Here is a 5,679-nt window from a genome sequence, read left to right on the forward strand (position 1 = left end):
TCAGGATAGCTTGCATCTAATTTGGGGAAAAATAAGAAAATTACAGTAAAATGAGCTGATATTAAGCACTGACAATTTCAAAGAAAAATCTAAGATGCGTACCATGGTAAATTAATTCAATTCTGTATGGGATATCTTTAGTATTTCCCTCTGGCCTTGATAATGGGAATTATCATTTACAGTCAGCACGGTTAAAATCAACATGTGTTGGAGTGGAGAGATTAGCTCAGCCATTAAAAACTAGGCTCATAATCAAAAAATATTAAATCAGTATGGGTTACTGAACAATGCCCCTAACAGAAGACACAGGCTATTAAATGAAAATCTCAGTACCAGGCATAAGTTATCTCCCCATGAGTTATTGGTCAGTCCAGAACTAGAGTCATCCAAAACAACATAGGCTATTGCTGTTGTTCTTGATTGCTCCCCATAACTAGATGGTATGACAATATTTCTAATGACACCACACACTTTCATTCCTGGGCACAGAGAAATAAATCATGGACTGATGAGGAAACTTCTACTGGCTAGCTTTCACAGACTAAAAGATTCTATACAGGTTTCTGGGAGAGACAAGATATCAGTGGTCTTATCCAGCACTGGACTATGCATATTATAATACTGGCCTGCCAGACAATAATATTGTTTTATGGGGTACCTATGAATAATGGATAGCAAAAACAGCTGAGTGGTTCAAGAACTTCCCCAAGGCCATCCTGAGAGTCACTTGGGGACAAAGTTCTCTTCTAAACTTGCTCTTAAATTGTTATATACTTTATACTGCACTAAATTGATCTTATCAGTCACACTAAATCTTTAAACTATTAACAAGTATTTCATGGATTAGACATTCTATACATTGCTAATATGCTATAGATGAATAAAATTCACTCCTAAGGAGCAACAGCCACATGCAGGTTGATACTAAAAACTGGAATGTGGGGGTGGATGGAAAAAGTACGTTAGAAAGTTGAACTTAAGCTGTAGGCTAAGAAAGATTTTCTGAACAATATGATGTCTTAGAAGACTATAGGATAATCAGTGAGATTTAGGGGTAGAGAGGAAGAAGGTGAATGATAAGATGTTAGTTGGAACTTGTAAAAAAGAGCCTAAACCAGATTAAAGGGGGTATTTTCAATGTCATGGGGAGCCTTGAGAGTATTGCTCACTCCAGCTTTAACGATGGACAGCCATTGAAGGATTTGGATTTGTATAGTAGAGGTATAATTCAATGGCATTTAGAATAATGGACTTAAGGAATTTGGGACTGGAAGAGATGACAAAGGAATAAGAAAACTGGCTAGCACTTATGACAGACAGCATCCATTTTCCTCCTGCATCCATTCATCACTCTTTTGGGTAAGCTGACCTGTATTTGATTTTTAAATATCTACTTTCACTCCTATACCCAGCCCATATACTTCAGTTGAAGTTATTTCACTTCAGAATTCAGCCATGAAAATGCAATGCTAGGCTGGCCATCCCGAGTATACATCCCCTGATGAGATATGTAATTCACTAGAAAACCTATAAGATGCAACAACTTTGCACTGACTAATGTTAAGGCATGGAGGTGCTCTTATTATTGTGCTTCTAAGAGGGCATAGAGACCTGGTGATGTGCTCAGACTTCATGTCACCACTCAGAATTTAGACATGAGAATGATATAGATGTGAGCTAAGCCAGGAGAGAGGTATGATTGCTCAATACTTAGATCAAGCCATGTATAAAAACTATTCAGGCAACGTATTCAGCTAATAATTCTTATATGTTCTTTAAGCCAAAGTTGAAATGGAAACATTCCATGTGCTATAAGCCAGATGAAACCATGAAGGTTTTGATGGGATAGCCTCTGGCCACGTGACTCCTCTCTGAGTCTCAGCTTGGTCTGCAAAATTGCTTGTGTGAGCCGTTTAAGCTGACTCCCTTTCTAACACCATGTAGTGCTATGTGTTACAATGGTTTGTTCCAGTGACAGAGATGGGAAATGCTCTCTTGCCATCCAGTTGAACTTCTTTGCGGTTTTCTTGGTTCAGTCTGTGGCAGAACATTTAAATTTTACTAAGATCCACAGCTAAGAGGAAATTTTCAAACAGCTGCCCAATTATTCTCCTTTCTGGAGAAGTTCATAAGAGCTCTGAGTTGGCTATACATCCACTTCCCTTCACAGTAAGGAAGATTGTTCCATGAAAAATTCATTAGTGCCTTGGGTCTCAAGCGCTCTATTTCCCTGCCCCAGAGGGTTCATAACTCCAGCTGAAAAGACAGTGAATTTAATCTGCACAGAGGAGTGCATCTCTGAATACCCCATCCTTCCAGACAGAAGGTAAGATATACATTTGCTTTCTGCAACATTGTGCATAGCATTACCTGTCTTTTCTTTTGTTTGTAGCAATAAAAATGTAGAAAGGTTATTAACAGATGGTACAAACCAGCATTTGTTTGAATTATATGGCAACATCCTCAGAGTAGGATTTAAAGCCCTATACTTAGGCTTTCATGCACAGCAATAATTTGGTGGGTTATAGCCCTAATGTGTTAGAAGCAAGTAGAATTTCTCTCCTTTATGATGTAGGCTTGATGGAAACATTTGGTATATTTGCCTAATGAAGTCATGCTTCATGCATCTCAGAGAACACATTCCATTTGATTCAATTCCTCCAGCATTACTGAGCTCTGTGTTGGATTCTGGGAATATAAACACAAAAAGATTTTTTTTGCCTTCATCAGGCTCAAAAACTGGTACTGTACAGAAGCAAACAAACACAGCATTATAGCACATGCAGCTGAATGGGCCAATCAAAGCTCATGGCGGGCACACAGGGAGGGATGCTGGACTTGTGCAGAAGGAAGAAAGAGAAGAAACAGTACTTGGAAGGGGTTTTAGGAAAATGAGATGGAACTCATAAATATAGAAGTAGTTGTTATTGGACTCTAGAAGGAAAACATAGCCTGTGCAAAGACAAGGGCAAAGATGATGATATTTAGTGTTGATGAGAGGTACATTATGACTGAAGAATAGTGTCCAGAAAAGGTCTATGATCAGAAAAGAGGATGGAAGTACTCAGGTTGGGCAGGTAGCAAAGGGAAAGGCAAACCAAATGAAGGCTGAATGACAGTATCCCTACTGGGAAGAAGAATTGGGGTCAGTAGGGGCATTGGGGGAAGTTGGAGTGGAGGCAGAATAGAGTGGGTATGCCAAAGCTGTGTGGTCTATCTCGAGTGGCTGAGAATGTCCTTATGAGTCTCATGTGCAGCCTGCTTCCCTTGGGCACACATTTCCATCTGCTTTTGTTTGACTTCATGGAAACAGAGAGAGACCTTCTCCCCTGCAGATTGGGATATTGTTTCAGGAACTGTGAGTCAGCTTTCAGAGAAAGTGTGCACACTGAAATGGCATTTCCCTATCTTATTAATGTAGGTAAAATTTGCTTTTTCACTCACCAACATGTGTACACATTTCACTTTAACCACAGCTTAGAGGAAGAAGAGAACTTTAATCACTAAGCCCCTTCAGATGGCAAAACCTGAGTTCAGCTTTCCCTTTTCATCCATACTCGGCTGTTTTTCTTCCCTTTGATTGACTGGAAGACTGGATGTCTTATTTGAGTCAAGGAAATGCTCTGTCCCACCTTTGTTTCCTTCTCTGCAGGGTTCCCTGGCAGTCCTTTATCCTCAGATCATCTTTGGGCCTTGGATTTGGCAACATCTATATATAAAAACTATACAAAGCTTTCAGATTTGTGGCATCACTCTCCACTGAGCTACATGGATTGAATTTTCTATCTATCAATGACTCATCAGATATCTACTCAGGGTAGGTTCTCCTGAGCTTTTCTCAGTGCTCCAAATAGCAGACATTAAAGTAAAATATTACTCTATCATCCTTTAAAAGCTAGAAAACGAGGTTCCAAATGGCTGAATGACATCTTAGTGTTTCCTAGGGGTATCTGGTTAAATATAACTTTAAACTGATGATAAATCTTATAAATTTAAGGATTGCTAAGTACATAAAACAATTTAAAAGTTCACTCTTACCAGTTTTTGTTATCAAGTTGATTCTCTATCCAGTGTTGAGCACTAAAGGGATTATGTAGATGTTTGGTTTCTGGTATTTATCATCCAAGTTTGAAGTTTTTCATTTGGTTCACTTATAGGTTCTTAAAAGGTAGTAAGACAAAAGCTTGAAATAATAGGTAAGCTGTCTAATACAACAATTAGTTAGTCATAAGATAGCATCTGAAGTCGGATTCAAAACTCATGTCCTTTTAAGAAAGGGAAGAATTACCCAGGTAAATTTCTTTCTGGGCTAAAATGGTAAAAATGCAGTAATGGGTTTGAATTCCTAGGAGGTCTCCATTGTCACCTTTATGCTTTCTGAAATAGAACGGAGACAAATGTATTCATCAACAGCTTTTCACAGAAGGAATTCACATAATGAAGAAATGGGAAAAAGCCCAAAAAACACCGTTATAAGCATGGATGAAAATACATATCCATATTAAAGGAAATGGCACCTTTTAGACAATTCAAGAGAAATATTTCTTCTGAATTCAAAACCAGGAATAATTTCTTCTCTATAATGAATCAGTTTATGGGGTTTGAATTTCACCAGAGATATGTGCACAATATTTTATGTGTCTGCCTGGAGCAAGGTAATTTAATCAGTACATTTAAGTCAATAATGATAATGAAACTTTGTAACATGATTCTCTTTCAATAACTAGTACCTTGAACATAGGTGCCCTTCTTTCTATACAAAGTACTTTAATTAGTGCAAGTTCATCTGACCCTCAGAACCAGGCAAACAGAGATGAACACCTTGCTTAAAGTAAAAAGTTAGGGCTCTTAACGGTAGAATGTTGGAGACAATGGACAGAATTCTGATTTTGAACCCTCTCCTCTATTACATACCTGTTCCTCAAAAATTCAAACTGTTGGCATTTTACACAACATCTGGGTTTTGATTAATATTTTTAATTTTAACTAAAGTATAAACACATCGTTTTCTACTTTCCTTCCCTATATTCAATCCCTCCCATGTTCTTTCCCACCAATCCCCTCCCCAAGCACCCTTCTCATATCCTCTCAAATTCATGGCCTATTTTTCTTTTATTATTATTACTACACATATAAATATATGTAAACACATAAATATATAAATACAACCTGCTGAGTCCATTAAAGTTGCTTGTATATATGTGGTTTCAGGGCTGATCACTTGGAGTTAGATAACGGATTAGGTGGCTCATCTCAGGGGAAGACTCATTCTCCTTCTCTCAGCATTCCTTAGCTGCCTGTGGTTCTTTATTGAGGGGTGGGGCCGTGTACAATTTCTCCTTTTCCTATTAGCGCATCTAGCGGTGCTGTCATTGCTCAGGTCTTGCTTAGTGAGTCATATTGTTGTGGTATCATGGCTGTAGCTTCCATGTCATTTCTAGGAGACACGAGCTCACAGCAGTTTTCTTGGTCCCCTGGTACTTAACCACTTTTCTGCCCCCTCTCTTGTAGAATGTCCCCTGACCCTTAGATGCAGGGGATGTGTTATAGATGTATGTGTTGCAGCTGGGCATCCAATGATCACTTGGGGTGATCTCTGCATTTTGACTGACAGTGGTTTTCTGTAATGGTTTCCATTTGCAGCAGAGAAGGTTCTTTGATGAGGAGTGAGAGCCATAC

At 38.6% G+C, this 5,679-nt stretch overlaps 1 long non-coding RNA gene across 1 annotated transcript; it reads right to left on the reverse strand.

The window, feature by feature from the left end:
- Nucleotides 1-3,166: 3,166 nt before the first annotated feature.
- LOC143269668 (uncharacterized) lies at nucleotides 3,167-4,826 on the reverse strand. The gene is made up of 3 exons (XR_013046252.1): nucleotides 4,518-4,826; nucleotides 4,039-4,160; nucleotides 3,167-3,709 (listed from the first exon to the last, which is right to left on the reverse strand). It is a non-coding gene; the product is annotated as an uncharacterized LOC143269668 (long non-coding RNA).
- Between the last annotated feature and the right edge of the window lie 853 nt (nucleotides 4,827-5,679).

Source organism: Peromyscus maniculatus, chromosome 20, assembly GCF_049852395.1.
Source record: "Peromyscus maniculatus bairdii isolate BWxNUB_F1_BW_parent chromosome 20, HU_Pman_BW_mat_3.1, whole genome shotgun sequence".
Taxonomy (NCBI): domain Eukaryota; kingdom Metazoa; phylum Chordata; class Mammalia; order Rodentia; family Cricetidae; genus Peromyscus; species Peromyscus maniculatus.